Below are 17,527 nucleotides of genomic sequence, written 5' to 3'. Positions count from 1 at the left end.
TTTGAGAGGACACACTGGAGGCAAGAGGTGCAGTCAGACGAATAGCCTGGTCCCCCATCTCCTGTATAGCCTTTTCCTCATTCGGGAAACCCTCTCCAATATTCTACAGAGTATTCTTCTCTTGACTTATCTGCTTAACTACATAACCGCACCCTATCCTTCCTCCCTTCCTACTGAACTGGGATGGACATAACACAGGACCAAACCAGGACAATCAGGGCCCTAGGAGAGGACGCTTGCCATTTCCTCCTGCCCAACATCCTTCTACTTTCCCTATCAACAGCTTCCATTCTCCTTGGAGGACCTCCTTTTTCACTCACAGCCAGTGATCCAGGTGCAGCTCAATTTCAGCTCCTTCTGTCCTCCTGGTCAGAAGCTTGTTTGAAGATGGGTACAAGACCCAAACTTGTTTCCAAGAATGTTTCTCAATCAGCTGAGTAGGAGAAGCTCTCCTCCTGCTCTGTTGTGAGTCTGGAATGGCCAACAGCCAACTTGGCCGTGAACCAAGAGAAGATGAGTAGAGCTGAGCTATGGAAGGAGACAGATGACTAACATCTTTTGTGCATCAGAATATCTTTGCAGCCTAATGCCTGAAAGATCTACCCTTGGACTTTAAGTAACTCAGACCAATATAAAATAATTATTTGAGTAGTTTTGAGTTGAGTTTCTGTTGCTTGTAACCAAATAACATCTGATCAATAACACTCCAAAGTGGTTACTCTGGACCAGGCTCCTGAAGCTTGAAATTCCAGACTATTCAAATGAGTCTATGGGGTTCTGATGGTGCTTCAATCTTCCCAGATCACTTATAAAAAAGTAGAGATGCCTCGGTCCCCACTAGTCAAAGCTTTGGTTGGTGATCTCTAAACAGTGCAGGAGCTCCACACAGGGTTTGGCTATCAGCCACCTGGGAGCAAGTTTCTCAGAACTGGGTCATAGTGGAGAAGGAAAAAGACCAGCAGAGAGGAGGGGAAGGAGGAGGAAGAGTGTGCCTGGGTTCTCACCCAAACAAAGGTCACACCAGCCTGAGCTGGGCAGCCTTAGAATCCAGGATACCTAGCTCAGCAGGTGCCCCCTCTAGCCATTGCATGTTCTAGGCCTCACAGATGCATGGAGACTAGCATCTCATCCCACCTCCCTTTGTCGTTAGGTGAGAAAAGTTAGGCTCAGAAAGGAGATAGGACTTCTCAAGTCACACAGCAAGCTGGCATCAGACCTATGGCCTGATGCCATACCTGTCCCCTACCCCACACTCTTGGCCAACTCCCCACTCACCCTTGAAGGTGAGCTGAGGATCTTCCTTCTTTTCTCTTCAAACATTCCCTCTCCCATTTTCCCTCCAGCCCCAGGACTTAAAGGAGGCTTTTCCACTGTGCCCCTCAGGACCAACCTGCAGTGGCCAGTGTCACACTTGACCTGAACACTTCCTTTCACTCACCTCAGCCTGGGCACTCAGGACCCAACATGAGGTCTAGGACCCAAGAGCCCACAGATTGCAAACTTCAACATAGTGGGCAGGAAAGTGTCCTGTATCAGCTAGCTTTTGCTACGCAATAAGCCACCCAAAACTAAGTAGCTTAAAACAACAATTATTTATTTAGATCATGATTTTGTGGGTCAGCAATTTGGGCCAGGCTTGGCCAGATGTTCTTTGGTCTAGGCTGGGCTCGGTGGGCCATAGCTGGACTTGCTCATTCATCTGCAATAATAGGACACTGGCCTACAGCAACTGGACTGAGGATGGCTTCTGCTTCACCTGTGTCTCTTCCTCCAGCTAGAAAACCTGGGCCTAGTCACATGGCAGCTGGACAGCTCCAAGAGCCACAGTGGAAGTGTGCAGGGCCTCTTGAGATAGCTGGGAACCGGAACACTATCGCTTCTGCCACATTCTACCGGCTAAAGCAGGTCCCAGGCCAGCCCAGAGTCAGGGGTGGAGAAATGGATTCATTCTAACCCTGCATCATATCACAAAGGTACAAGGATCTAAAGAAGGGAATAACTGTGGATATTTTTTTAAGCAATCTACCACAAATTCTAAATATTTGGTGAACATCAAGGATGTGCTTTCTACATCTACATCAGGACTTTAACAAACCATTTTCAGTTTCATTTTGAACAAAAACATGACTGAGGGCCAGAACCTGCTGAGGCTGCCAGCTTGAGCCCTCTGCAAGACAAAGTTAATGAATGTTTTTGAGCAAAAAAAATGAATGAAAGCACTTCCCACTTTAAAAGTGGCTTGGAGACTTCTGGTACCAGCAACTTGGCAGACGGCAGAATCTGAAAATCCCCCTGCTGCAAACACACAGAAATAGTAGATAAAATATAACAAATATTTCTTTAAAGGCAAAGGGAATTGCTAGAAAAGGGGATGAGATCTAGGAAACTAAAAACCAGCACCCCAAGCAAAGGAGGAGAAGGAGCAGACACAGAGACTATGTCAATGGGGAGGTGCCAGTGTGTGAAGGATGATTTGTTGTCAGGGGAGCAGGGGCCCAAATTCTGATTCTCCTGCAGCAAGAATGGGAGTCTTGGCCTATGAGGTTGACATTGAAACCCCTCAAAGTAAGACACTGAATATAAAAGCAGACAATGGCCAGCTGTATATATAGAACTCTGACCCACAATCTTCAGCAGCCAGCCCAGAAAGCCAACCCATCATCTACCAGCCCAGGGGGCCAGACTCTTCACTACAAGTCAGATTTGTGGGAACTCAGACTAGAATCTCTAGCAAACAATCCAGGAAGCTAAACAATAACTCCTGTAATAACCAGCCCCAAATAGGCGGGACTTGACTAATAGCTGACAACTACACTAATTTTGTCCCCACTTCCAACTTAGGACCAACCAAAGAAAGCCAAAAATGCTCCCCTAAACAATCACAAGGATGTCTCCCTCTGGCTAGCCTGCTTCCAGCTTCCTCAGGCCAGCAGTCTCCGTGAGGGCATGCCTGAAGCCCTCTCTTCTCCCATTATAATAAGCTTTCCCACTCCTCTTCCAGCCTTTAAGGCTCTGCCAAAACACAAGTGATGGTGGCTGACTCCCTTGATATGGGAAGCTCTGAATAAACAACTTTTGCTTTTTCTCATTTGGTTGGTCTTCATTTATTTCCACAAAGGAAAAAAAAAAAAAAACCTTCATAAAGGCTGAATCATTTCCAGATATTTATTTCCAAATATGTAACCCAAGTAACTATCTTCCAGCAACGTAAGAATGTTTACATTAGAAACAATTATTAACATATTTATTCTCAAGAGACTAAAGGAAGAGCTGTAAGATCATCTGAATATATGTGGAATTATCCATTTACAACAAAGATGCTTAACAAAACAAGAATAAAATGGAATTCCTTAGTATCATACTAAATAGGTGTGGAAAACCTACTATAAACTTATGATTAGTGATAAAATATTAGAAGCATCCAATAAAAGTCAGGAACATGACCCACTATCACCACATCTACTCAACATTGTACTAAAAGTCTTAGCTTATGCAGTAAGACAAGAAAAACAATTCAGTGTATAAGGATTGAAAAAGAAGAAGCAAAAATTTTATCATGCACAAATTATAAGATCATCTATACTGAAAGTCCTACAGAACCTACAAACAACCTAATACAACTAACAAAGAGTTGAGCAAAATTGCTGGATACAAGGTCAAAATACAAAAACAAGTTGAATCTCTAGACTATAACAACTAACTAACCAGATATTTTAATTTTAAAAAGACACCAATAACTCTAACAATACATTTATAAGATTCAGAATAAACCTAAAAAAATGTGCATAATCTTTGTGGAGAAAATTATAAGACTTTATTGAAAAACATAAAAGAAAACCAAAGTAAATTAGACAGATATGCCATGTGCATGGGTGAGAAGACTCAGTATCATAAAAATGACAACTCTCCCAAATTGATCTATAAATTTCATCTCAAATCCCAATAGAAAATTTTATAGAACATGACAAACTAATCCAAAAATTTATGTGGATGAAGAAAGGACTATGAAAAGCTAAGACATTCCTGAGCAAGAAGGTGGGGGAACCCATCAAGATAATTATTAAGATTGACCACAAGGCTTTAGTAACTAAAGCAGTGTGATGATGGTACAATAAAGAAATACACCAAAGGGACAGGACAGGGAGCCCAGATGCAGACTCAGACACAGAAGGGAGGAACCAGCACTGCAGATCAGTGAGGAAGGTAACAGAAAACAAAAATAGTTTTCCCTGCAAAATAAATAAATAAATAGATGTTAATCCTTCGTTCAAATCATACAATATAAAAAAAAGACAGATACATTACAAAATTAAATGGTGAATAAAACTATAAGTCTTATCAAAAAATAGAAAAAAATCTGTATGACTTTTGTTGGAGAAAGATTTATTGATAAGACACAAAATCACAAACTACAAAGGGAAAGACTGAGAACTTTGCATACATTAAAATTTAAAGCCTGCTGTAAAACAAAAGACACAACAAACAAAATTAAAAAAAAAAACAAGCTACAAACTGGGAAAAATATTTGCTATGCATAGAAACTGACAAAAGATTATTATTCAGAATATGTAAAGAACTGCTACAAATCAGAAAGAAAATGCCAAACAACCCAGGAAAAGAATGAGCAAAAGTTAGGAGGGAGTAATTCACAGGAGAAATAAGTGGGGTGGCCAGTTAACATATGGAAAGATTCTCCATGTCAGCAGTAACCAAGGAGTTATAAACTAAACAGAATTTCATTTCATTCCATGCAAATTTATTGAGAACCTATTACAGACCAGAGATTTTTGTGACATTTAAAAGCCTGGAATCCCCAGACAGGACTGTCTTCTAGATCAGATATTAGAATAGATCTATGGGATGTGTAAGCTTCAAGGTCAAAGATCTGCAGCACATAAATAAGATCAGGGCTAAATGATAGATGCCACGTCCCAAATCCAGACCTTTGAGTATGAGTTTGGGGCTTCTTTGCTTGAAGGAACAAGACAGGGGGTGTGAGGACCTTAACAAAATTTTGAATTATGAGTCCAGCACTCCAGTTACTTCAGGAACTGGGACGGTTGAGGTCAGGTAGAAACTTACACTTCCAGCGCTGGGATCATGATACTCTGCTGGTCATAAGCCCTGCACAGGTTTAGCGGGTGACCCAGCCTGAGAATCACCTCCTTAATGTTCCAGAGCCTCCCTCCCTGGAGGTGAGAAGACTGTTTCTGGACTTAGCTGGACGGTGCCACAGACTCACTATCAAATCATTCACTTAGTGAGAGCACAGCTGGGATAACAGTCCCTGTGGCCTGATGGTCCTATCTCTGTTAAAATAAATAAGTAAATAAATATCTGGAAACATCAATTTTTGGTGGTAATAGAAAATAGAACTCTCTTAGAGTGCAGTTGGAGCATAAATTGGTGCCTACCTTTTAGGAATAACTAGGTGGAGTTACTGATACCCCTACTCCATGATCCAGAAATTCATCTTTAACTCCCATATATGTAACAAGAAGACAAGCACAAAAATTATCATGGCAGCTTTGTTTATTATAGAGAAAAATGAGGAGCATTCTCACAATATTTATCCACCAACCAGATAATGGAGTGTGGACTGTGGTCTATTCATCCAATGGGATACTATTCAGCACTTAAAATTAGGGAACCACAGTTAAATCTAAAACACATGTTTAGCAAAAGAAAGAGAGATGCAGAATTTCACATATGGTATATTATCATTTATGAAATCTTAAAAGATGCAAGACAATACTATATATTATTTAGAACTGTGTGAACATATGTAATAAAAGAATAAAGATGTGCCTGGTAAGGAGAAACACCAAATTCAGAATAGTGGTCTCTGCTAAGGAGAGAGAGACAGTAGGACAGGAAAGAGCCACTCAGGAAGCTCTAACTACATTGGAGAGGTTTTACTCCCTTAAACCACACACTCGTGGACACATACACACAACTGAAGTACAGAGAGCCAGAACACTGGCAAATCATGTTCTTTACCAGTGTTTGCTCGATGCTTTTCTATGTGCATCAATGCCTATAATTTAAAATATCATAAGTCAATTGTGAATGTATATGAGACCCAATAGGTGAAGTATCTACGTCCTATGGTGACATATCCGAGGGTGGATACCTGGTCCCTGGTGTGCTGGCAACACTGTGGTCCAGAACCATGTTCATCCAACTGCCTCCACGAGAGACCTACAGTCATCACTAGGACAAAGGGGACAAGAGGTTATATGGCCAAATTAGCTCATCAGACACTGGATTTTCCTTACTACAGGACTTCTCAGAGCCTTTAACAAGCTCATAAAGATGATGAATCTCTAAGAATGGGGAGCATTTATCAAACCTGTTAATATCAAACCCATTTCTGGCAAAACACAGTGTAGAAAACATTGGTCATGGACGAGCATGTTCTCACGTTTTCCAAACACCCAGCCCTAGGGCCTTCTGTGTGCTGGGATCCAGAACTCTGCCGTTACAAGCCATAAAGCTGTCAGGTTTCCAGCCTATTCCCAGCAAATCCAAAATCCCTCCAGCAGTGAATGGGTAAACAAATTGTGGTACAAGGGAATGCTACTCAGCAACCAAAGGTGTGAGCTGCTAATAAGAGCAGCCACATGGGTGAATCTCAAAATAACCACGCTAAGTGAAAGCACCAGACAAAGCAGGGCTCATGCTGTCTTGTTACATTTCTATAAAATGTTAGGAAATTCAAACAAATCTATAGTGGCCCAAAGCAGATCAATGGTTGCTTGTGGGTGGGGGGAGGGGCAGAGGGAAGGATGACAAAATAACAAAGGGGCATATGGAAACTTTGAGGCTGATGGATATGCTTATTTTCTTGATAGGAGTGATAGTTTCACATATATATTATGCCAAAACTAATCAAATTTACAGTTTAATTATGCACAGTTCTTGTATGGCAATTACACTTCAATAAAACTGTTTTTAAATGGATTAATTTAGGGCCTGGCAAAGAGAAGGAAGTCCCTTTGATTTGGGGCCATGGGAGACCAATTTGTCTAAACTTCTGCATTTCCTAGGATGGTGCCTTACTCATCTTAGTTACTCAGTGAATAGCTGTTAGATGAATGAATGGATAAACAGGGGAATAAAGGAATGAATAAATCAATGGATTAGCCAAGATCTGAACAAAAAACAGCAGACTGACTCTCAGATGAGGGCCTGCTTTGAGCCTAGATAGGACAGGGGTGAGGGTGGGGTGCAAGAATTCTGGGGCTGAGGTCTGCCCCGGAGAACAGTGGTTCAGGGTGCAGTGAGGTCTGGGTGGCAGGGAACCATTGGTGAGGAGGATAAGCACAGATCCCCAAGCAAAGCCAAGAGCTGGGCCTATAGACAGGAAGGATGCAAAGCTGCACTGGATGGAGTCCTAAGGGTGGGACCTAGTTATACAATGCTGTGGGTACCTGTTAAGGACTGAATGTCTGTGCCCCTAGATTCATATGGGAAGCCCCAACCTCTAATTTGATGGTGTTTGGAGATGGGACATTTTGGAGATAATTAGGATTGTTGAGGCATGAGGGTAGAGGCCCCATGAAAGGATTAGTGTCCTCATAAGAAGTGACACCACAGTTTGCTCACTCTCCACCACATGAGGACAGAACTAGAAGGTAGACTTCTATAAGCCAGGAATAGAGTCCTCACCAGAAAACAAATTTCCCAGCACCTTGATCTTGGACTCCCAGCCTCCAGAACTGTGAGGAATCAGTCAATGTCTCTGGTTTTAGACCCCACTCCATGGCATTTAATGATAACAGCCTGAGCAGACTGATTCAGCACCTGACGGTTTTGCCTGCCCAGCATCCTGCCGGTAACAATACCCCAAGTTCTCAGGGAAAATCAGTCCCCTGGTTTCATTTCATATAGTATGAAAGAAGTGGATGTCCCTCCCCAGCCCTGCCCCATCCCCTCTCCAAGGGGAAGCAGGTGATCTAGGCCTGAACTTTCAGACTCACACAACTGGTTCAATGATGAACATAGAGACCCAGTGTTGATCAATGAGAGTTAAGCTGGTATTGAGGGGTCCTGCTTTTCCCTGGGTTTGTAAGTTAGTAGAATGGAAGCCGTGGCCATTAGGACTCAAAGTGAGGTAAGCTTACTTGAGAGTGAAGCTACACAGAGGGAAGGATAAAGGAAGAATATGAAGAGACTCATTATTTCTGTAAGTACCAGCCTGGACCAAACACACCTGACCAAACCTCTCAACACTCTCCAGCTGTAAGCTAATCACATCTGCCCTTTGCTTAAGCAAAGTCAGATTTCTTTCCCTTGCAGCCAAAGGAGTCCTGTCTGACACAGGACACCTAGCCAGAACTTGCAGTGCGGTATAGTTGAGTTACCTTGGAGCAGCAAGGCCATTCCCCATAGCATTCACCTGCATGTGCTTTCTATGTGAGAGTCCAACCGGTCTCTGACTTTGGGCTTCACCAAGGTGCAGAATAACAATCCCCATTTCAGTGATAGGAAGGTTAAGGCCCAGAGAAGCAACACGTGTTCAGACTTAAATAGTTTGCTCCCATTCAAAGCAACAGGTACCTTCCAATAAGTATCTTCCATGACCTGATCTGCTGTTCATTTCCTGAGGGCTAAGCCTCCTTTGCTCCTGTCAGAACCTCCTTCCTCCTTGACTCTGTAAATTCCCTCTCTGCACTTCCTGATCACACTGAGGAGTATACTCACACCCCACAGCCCCTATATGAGCTTCTATCCTAGACCTTTCCCAGACCTTCAAGTGCTGACTGATGCCCAGATCCCAGACCCCCACTTGTCTCAGAGGTAGGGCCCACCCCACACAGTTAGGCAGAACCTGCATAGGTCACTCAACTATATGTGGAAGACAGTGGCCTCCCTTCAGGGTCAGCCTGGGCTCACAGAATCAGGTGGTCTTGAAGAGCAACCCATATGCATCTTCCCTGGACCCCCATCCAGGTTTGGACAGATGAGACTAAACTAGCTGTGTGGCTGCTGGTGGCAGATTTAGTCTTTCCTAATGGACTTACATCCTTGGGGAATTAAGTGCAGGATGCGCTTAATAAAGTCATTATTTTGCCATCCAGCTGTGCAGGATAGAAAGATGACAGGGAGAAGCGGGGCTTAGGCTGAGAGGTCTCCAGAGCAGGGATAGAAAACTGGGTTGGCTAATTGCCAGAGCCACAGACTCTTCAAACCTCCAGATGGAATGGGGCCCAGCCTACAGAAGGGGATCTTCAGAGCACAGGACTCATTAAATGGAACAGGGACAGACAATGAGGAGCTAGGAAGCAGGTCTTTCCCAAATATCCTCGCTCAATATAGCTAGATTCCTGTTCTGATATCCAAGCAGGTCTCTGTGGCTTGAAATGAAATGGGGAGAAGAAACAGTCATTGTGGCAAAGAATGCATAACTATGGCACCTACTTTCTATGCTTCCAATTGCTGTTGTCTAACCACTGTGTGTGGGAAACCAAACTGATTATAGTTGTATGTAAAGTAAGAGTCAAAAATCACTCAGAGAGGTGATAGCAGTGAAAATGGCTAAGTAAGGACATCCAACATTTCTCTCCTACCTAAAAAACAATGAGAAATCTGGCAAAAGTGGTCAGAATCAACACTTTGGAATTCTGGAAATTAACCAAAGACATGCAGGAATCTGCAGAGATTTAATCAAGAAAAAAAGGCTAACTCTCAATAAAAACAATGAGTTTTGTGCTATTTTAGCTTATCCTAGGCCATCTTTTCCTCCCCATAGCTCCATGATACCTTAGAATCCAAGAACCCACAATCATGGTTGAAACCAGCAGCCTGGAAGCCATGGAGGCAGCAGAATAAGATGTGGGCTCTTTTAAAGCCCCAGTCCCAGACAACTGTCACTATTTGGCTTATCTGACAGTTAGTTCCCTGGAAGACCCCACTTGCAAAAGAGTCTTTATTCAAACTGACTTGGAACTCACCCAATGTGAAAAACCTGTCTCCTGGAATTATTTGTCAAAAACCCATCAACGGTGATTGTCAAGCATTGTGGATGCCTGGATAACAGGGAAAACAATATATTAACCAAAGAGCTTAAAAGGAAAAGCTGAGGGGCACCTGTGTGGCATGGGGGCACCTGTGTGGCTTGGCCCATTGAGTGTAGGACTCTTAATTTCAGTTCAGGTCAGAGTTCAGGGTCATGAGATCCAGCTCCAAGTTGGGCTCTACACTTAGTGGGGACTCTGCTTGAGAATCTCCCTCTTCTTCTGCCCCTCCCTTCACACAGTCTCTCTAAAATAAATAAATAAATCTTTCTTTCTTTCTTTCTTTCTTTCTTTCTTTCTTTCTTTCTTTCTTTCTTTCTTTCTTTCTTTCTTTCTCTCTCTCTTCTTTCTTTCTTTCTTTCTTTCTTTCTTTCTTTCTTTCTTTCTTTCTTTCTTTTTAAGTAAAAGCTGACAAATGAAATGTCCATAAGGACACTGAACCTACAGAGTACTGGAATTCCAGTACTAGATTTCCAGAGTACTGGAATTCTAGGAGGCCATGAAGGTGTGTAGGATTGTATGGATACTCAGGGCTAAAAACTTGCTCAGAAAAGACCCTGAAGAGGCCCTAAACTCTTACCTCTGGCTAACTTAGAGAATCTGCACAAGCGGGAAGTGAAGGCTAAGATGGAGTTATAAACTGCCTGGGTAAGCATTGAAATGAAGGCAGGCCCCAACACATACACACACACACACACACACACACACACACACACAGCCCCTCAGGAAAAAATACAGGATGTGATGGTTCCAGGAAAATAGAAAATCTCTGTCTAAACATTAGATGACCATTCAGGTAACCCAACAGACAAATCAGTGACCACACATGACAAAGAATACAAATGTTACAGAACTAGTTTAGAAAATCAAAAATAACATTTTTAAGAAGCCACCAGAAAGAAAGAAAAGACAATAGAAAAGAAAAGGAAAGGAAAGAAAACTGTGAGGCACCTGGGTGGTTCAGTTGATTAAGTGTCTGCCTTCAGCTCAGGTCATGATACTTGGTCCTGGGACCAAGTCCCACATTGGACTCCCTGCTCTGTGGGGAGCCTGCTTCTCTCTCTCCCTCTACAGGCCACTCCCCCTATTTGTGCTGTCCTTCAAATAAATAAATAAAATCTTTAAAAAAGAAAAGAAACTATGGTGGAGGGAGAATATGATTTCCAAAGAATATATATTTCCATATATATATATATATATATATATATTCAATATATAAATATATATAGCTGCCATAAAACAAAGAACAAAATTCCAGAAATAAATCCTACCTTATCAGTAATTATATTAAATATAAATGGATTAAACACTCCAATTAAGGGACAGAGGTTGGCAGAATGAATTTTTTAAAAAACGTGATTCAACTATATGCTATCTACTAGAGACATACTTTAGATTCAAAGCCACAAATAGGTTGAAAGAATGGCAACCTCTACCTCACACCATATGCAAAAAAATTAATTCAAAATAATAAGACCTAAATGTAAGAGCTAAAACTATGAAACTACTAGAAGAGAACATAAGGATAAATCTTTGTGATCTTGAATTAGCCAATGCTTTCTTAAATATCATACCTAAGACACAAGCAATCAAAGAAAAATAGATTAATTGGACTTTGTCAAATTTTTGTTTGAGAGGAAGAAAGAGAAAAGACAATCCATAAAATTGGAAAAAATATTTGCAAATCATATATCTGATAAAGTTCTAGTGTCCAGAATATATAAATTCAACAATAAAAACACAAATAGCTCAATTAAAAATGGGCAAAGAATTTGAAAAGACATTTTTTCAAAGAAGATATACACCCAGCAGGTTTCTCCTTAGGTCTCATGGCACTTAGGTGTGTGGGTCACAAGCTACCCAGGTGCAAAGAAGACTGGAGAATAAAGTGCTCTCTTTTTTAGCCCCTATTGTAGACCACTAAAAAGATGTTTGGGAATGGGATTTATAAGGATTTTCCTATGTATAAGGAAAAACCTATCCAGTTTTCCACTTGTGTGTCTTTCTTACTACTCATACAGAACACTTCACTTCTACTCACCAGAGGTATGTGTGGTTTTCCCCACACTAAGCAGTTCTCTGTGACACCAGCTGGGTGTCCAACAATTTAACTCAATTCTGACATATATGCCTGGAGACAGCATCACACCCATCAGGTTAAGGATTCAGTCCTACAAGACTCCAACCTCCAATTCAGATGCCAGTCACAAGCCGAGATTATCATCTGTGCTTCTGATCAAACAACAGAGATTGGAAGTTCCAATGACCCCCTCCTTTGGTTTTAGTAATTTGCTGAAATGATTCACAAAACTCAGGGAAAAAATTTACTTATATTTATCAGTTATTAAAGGATATGATATAGTATACAGATGAACAGCCAGATAAAGAGAAACATAGGATGAGGTCTGGGAGGGTCCTGAGCACAGAAGTTTCTATCCCCATGGACTTGGGGTATGTCAACTTCCTGGTGTGTGTGTGTTCACACACTAGAAACTAGAAAACTAGAAAACTCTCTGAATCTTATACTATTGGGATTTTTATGGGATTTTTCTCACACAGGCATTATCAAATATTAACTCTATTTCCCGCCCTTCTCCCCCCTCTCTGGAGGTTGGGGAATGGGGCTGAAAATGCCAAACTTTTAATCATGGCCTGATCTTTCCAATGACCAGCCCCAATCCAGAAGCCATCCAGGAGCCCACCTGGAATCACATTAAGTGGAACAAAAGATGCTCCTAGTGCTCTTATCACTTGGGAATTCACAATAGTTTTAGGATACCTGTGTCTGGGATGAGATCAAAGACCAAATACTAGAACAAGAGATATTCCTAATGTTCTTATCACATAGGAAATTACAAGTGTTTTAGGAACCCAGTGCCAGATCCAGGGGCAGAGACCAATATTAATTTTTTCTATGATCTCACAGCCAACTTACTGTCTGTCTGCAAACATAACAAAAATCTAAAATAATAGATGCCAAAATGTCAACAGGGCCTATTTCTAGGCATTGAATCTTATCTTTTTGTGCTCTGTCTTTTCTAAAAGTAACTTGGGATGATGAATGATCCCTGCTGGCTTCTTAAATAAGACTAACTTGAACACCTATTCTATGTTCTATGGAAACCCACAGCTCCATCAACATTACTGTCAGGATGTCTGTAATTACTGAGGAGTTTATGTTCTTGTACTCACCTCTAGGACTAACTTCTTGTTCCCACTGAATTAGTTCTATTTATGAATTGTCTCTATCTATGCATATTGCGGCTATGCTGTGTTTCATGGAGCAGAGGAAGGACCGAGCCCTGTCTTCAGTTTTCACACTCACATGTATATAGAAATATACAAATACACATGCTGCACAGTATTGTGTATTTTAGTGAATTCTAGGGAGATTTCAACTTCAAATTAAATACCTATTCTGACACAGAGACACGGAGAGTGGAGGATAGTCACTGCCTATATCCTGATCAACTCTGACTGTATATATCCTGGTACTATCTCAGGCTTTGACCATACCTACACTGCCTCATATCCTGAAAGGTGCTCACCTCCTGACCATTCATAGCAGCAAGAGTTGTGACAACTTTCTGACTCAGATCCTAGGACAAAGACCATAAGAGCTGAACACATAGGCTGTTCATTAATGGAAACATCCAGATTCACCCCAGCTAGCCAAATATGCACCAACTCTCTGCTGGCTACTCTCTCCTTCCCAGGAAACCAAAGAGAGACCCCTTAGGGAGTGAAACCAATGTCCCCAATCCCACTGTCAATGCATTTTGGAAATAATCACTGGTGTCATTGGCCCAAGGGCTAAAGCCACCAAAAAATCACCCACAAAATGCAACAGCAAAACACTTCCATAAAATGCAATGTTTCCCTTCTGTCAAGCTTTCCTCATCCTTCTTGGGACACTGGTGCTCATGACTTCTGCCCTCACTTTCTGAAATGTTGTTCTCCTAAGGATGACAAGTCCAGTAAAATTTTGATCAAATCCAAGTTTGTCCCAGGAATTCAGGGATGGTTCAATATTAATAGCATCACATCAATAATTCAAAAAACATAAAAATCGATGCAATCATCTAGATAAAGAGTTTGCAAGCTCATTTTATAAAGGCCCAGATAATAAATATCTTAGGCTTTATAAGCTACATACAACTTTATTATATATTATATTTTAGTTTTGTTTTTTATGAGAAAATACACCTATTTTAAATTAAAAGCTAATGTCATTCTTAATGTTGAAACACACTATTAGAGGCATTTCCACTGTACACAAATGAATCAAGGATGTCTGCCATTATAATATTATTTTAAACTGATCTAGAAGTTCTAGTCAGTTAAATAAGACATGAAAAAATAAATTTTAACAATTAGAAAAGATGTAACTAAGTTATTTCTCATAGTAACAAATCCATAACTACTAGAAATATCACAGTTTCAGTAAGAATAGTCATACAAAATAAACATATAATAAAGTTACAAAATACAATAGAAAAAACTCCCCAAACCATAAATTATCTAGAAATAACTTTTTCACAAAATGTACATGAGCTCAGGGTACCTGTATGGCTCAGTCAGTTAAGTGTCTGCCTTTGGCTGAGGTGGTGATCTCGGGGTCCTGGGATTAATCCCCATGTCTTGGGTATGGGGGGGTCCCTGCTCAGTAGGGAGTTTGCTTCTCCCTCTCACTCTGTCCCTTCTCATCCATGCATGCTCTCTCTTTCTAAATGAATATTTTTTTAAAAATATACATAAGCTATAACAATAAAACTGCAGAGCTATAGTGGGCTTATAAAAGAAGCCATCCCATACTCCACAAAGGGAGGGGTATTTTATAATTGTCAGTATCCCCACAAATTAATTTCTAGAATAAATTCCATTTCTATCAAAATCAAACTTTTAACAAAGTAATCTGCAAGTATATTTTTTGGAATAAGTAAATTAGGATAGCCAAAATATTTTAGATCTTAAAAAAAACTGTCATGAAAGGATCTCTATTATGAAATAATAAATAAGAGTGTGACACATAGAAAGAATATGAGGAACAATAAAAGAACACAGAAGAACATAATAGAAAGTCCCCAGAAATGGACCTTGTTAAAGATAGAAATTTACTATATGCTAAATATGACACTTGAATTCAGCAGGGAAAGAACAAATTATTGATCAAATGGCAGTAGAACAACTGGCTAATAATATGAAGGAAAAAATAAATGACCTGTTCACCTCGTGCTATACAGCAACAAACATGTATTCTGGATGGATAAAGGAGTCAGTTGCATACTAGTTCCACAAAGGGGACTGATGTAATTCATCTCTCATCTTCCCTCACCAATTTCTATGTATAGAATCAAAGGAATATGGGCCCAGGGAAGTCAACATCCACTCCAGAATCTACCCACATGCTAGGAACATCCACCACATTAAAATCATACCTTGTTGTTCCCATTGTCTCTTCTCAAAATGGACTGTAGCTTCCTCAGGGAAGCACAACTTCGTCTACCCTCCCAAGGGTCACACTGCCTCATACACTAGACACCACTTCCTAGCATGTAATGGAATCCCCATCCAACCCAATACTCTGGTTCCAACCAATCCTTCCAACTGTACTTGTTTCTGCTCTCTCATGCAGATCCCCCAAATACTCTATGCTTGATCCAAATTGAGCTTCTTTCTCTTCTCCACATGTGCTCATTTATCCTGCCTCTGAGCTTTGGCTTATGCTATGAGCCCATTCCACTTAGAATACCCTCCTCCCTTCCATTGGCCATCAAGATATTGCCTGTTGCCTGCTCTGTGCTGCCTTTTCCATGAATTTTTTTCTGGATCCTCATACCTGAGGAGACTATTACCAAATTCACCCCCATGGCATTTGTTTTGGGCAGGATTCTGTAGGATGTAAATGACAGAATCTTAGCTCAGAATGGCTTCAGCAAAACCAGGAATTTACTGGCTCAAGAAACTGAATCCTTCAGGCATGGCTTGATCTAGGTGTTTGAACAACTAGGAGTTTGAACATCATCAGGAGTATCACCATCACTTTTCTGAGTTGGCTGCATTCTCAGGTAAGTCCTATATACCAAGTGGTGGCAAATGTGACTTGTCCCAATCCTACATTCTTACCACAAAAAGAAACTCCTCTTTCTTGACATCTGCTATAAATATTCCCAAATTGCATCACATCAGCCTTGCTGAAGTCACATGTCCACACTTGAACCCATCGCCATGGGAATGGAAGAGAATAGAATGCTCTGATTATCTAAGCCCAGGTATTGTGCCCCCATTGGGACACTTGAAGGTGGAAACAACCCCACCTGTACAAACACTGAGAGTAGAGACCTTGTGATTTTCTACAGGAAAATCAAGATGCTGTGCCTAAGAAGAAAGGAAAATTGGTTCAAAACAAGAAAAAAACAAGATCATGCAATCCAACATGTTGGTCACTCCCCTCATAGGGCACATTCTGTTTTGTTTAATCATTAAGACTTTAATTGTATCCTGTCTTTACTGCCTGCCAGACTGGGAACTGTTTAGGGCAGAGAATGCTTGACTCTTCTGTGTTACTCATTGCCTAACAGTTTCTTCTTAGAAGAAATAATCAGTGGATGGGGATCAGACTAAACCAGACCAGACCAGACTTGATAGACCAGACTAGAGCAGATCAGACTAGACTAGACCAGACCAGATAAGCCCAGACCAGACTAGTCTAGAGCAAACTAGACCAGATCAGCCCAGACAGACCAGCCAGACCAGACTAGACCAGACCAGATCAGCCCAGACAAACCAGACCAGACCAGACTAGTCTAGAGCAAACTAGACCAGATCAGACCAGACCAGACCAGCCAGACCAGACTAGATCAGACCAGTCTAGAGCAAATTAGACCAGATCAGACCAGACTAGACCAGACTAGAAGAAACAGACCAGAGTTGACAGACCAGACTAAAGCAGACCAGACCAGACTAGACCAGAACAGATCAGCCAAGACCAGACCAGACCAGACTAGACCAGACCAGGCTAGAATAGACCAGACCAGAATTGATAGACCAGACTAGACTAGACCAGACCAGATCAGACTAGAACTCCTTCCGGATCTAGTCTAGAACTCTTTCAGCCCTTAGGGCCTGTGCTAAGATGAAAGATCTGAGGACCAGATTGGACCCTGAAAACAGATACTCAAGAGGTCAGAGGTAGTCCAAAGGTCATAGAGAGATCCAACTGTAGATTGTTTTAATTTGACCCACATAAGGCTGTTGTCCTCCTCTCTGTCATCACTGAACTACTGCTAATATTGAGAAATTAGATATTACCCAGAAGTCTAGATTTCCAGCCTCTCGATAGATAGGGAGTCATGGCCAAATGGAGCCTGCATTGCCCTGTGATAAGAATCAGCCTCAGCTGCCCCTTGGATGGACTCCACTCTCCATTTCAACACAGCCCCGCTGCTCCCAGCTATCTGGGAACATCAGAACTTGCTCTGTCTCCCCTGCCCCCATGGCCTGTGAGA

At 41.4% G+C, this 17,527-nt stretch overlaps 1 long non-coding RNA gene across 4 annotated transcripts in view; it reads right to left on the bottom strand.

Moving 5' to 3' along the window:
- Positions 1–16,246, bottom strand: part of LOC111091218 — a 40,491-nt gene extending 24,245 nt beyond the window's left edge. For all 4 annotated transcript variants that reach the window (XR_005374494.1, XR_005374497.1, XR_005374495.1 and 1 more), the window contains exon 1: positions 16,146–16,246. This is a non-coding gene — a long non-coding RNA (uncharacterized LOC111091218). The remainder of the gene's footprint in view (positions 1–16,145) is intronic.
- Between the last annotated feature and the right edge of the window lie 1,281 nt (positions 16,247–17,527).

Source organism: Canis lupus, chromosome 20 (genome assembly GCF_011100685.1).
Source record: "Canis lupus familiaris isolate Mischka breed German Shepherd chromosome 20, alternate assembly UU_Cfam_GSD_1.0, whole genome shotgun sequence".
Classification (NCBI taxonomy): domain Eukaryota; kingdom Metazoa; phylum Chordata; class Mammalia; order Carnivora; family Canidae; genus Canis; species Canis lupus.
The sequence above is the reverse complement of the archived record's forward strand: the minus strand, read 5'-3'. Positions and strand labels throughout refer to the sequence as shown.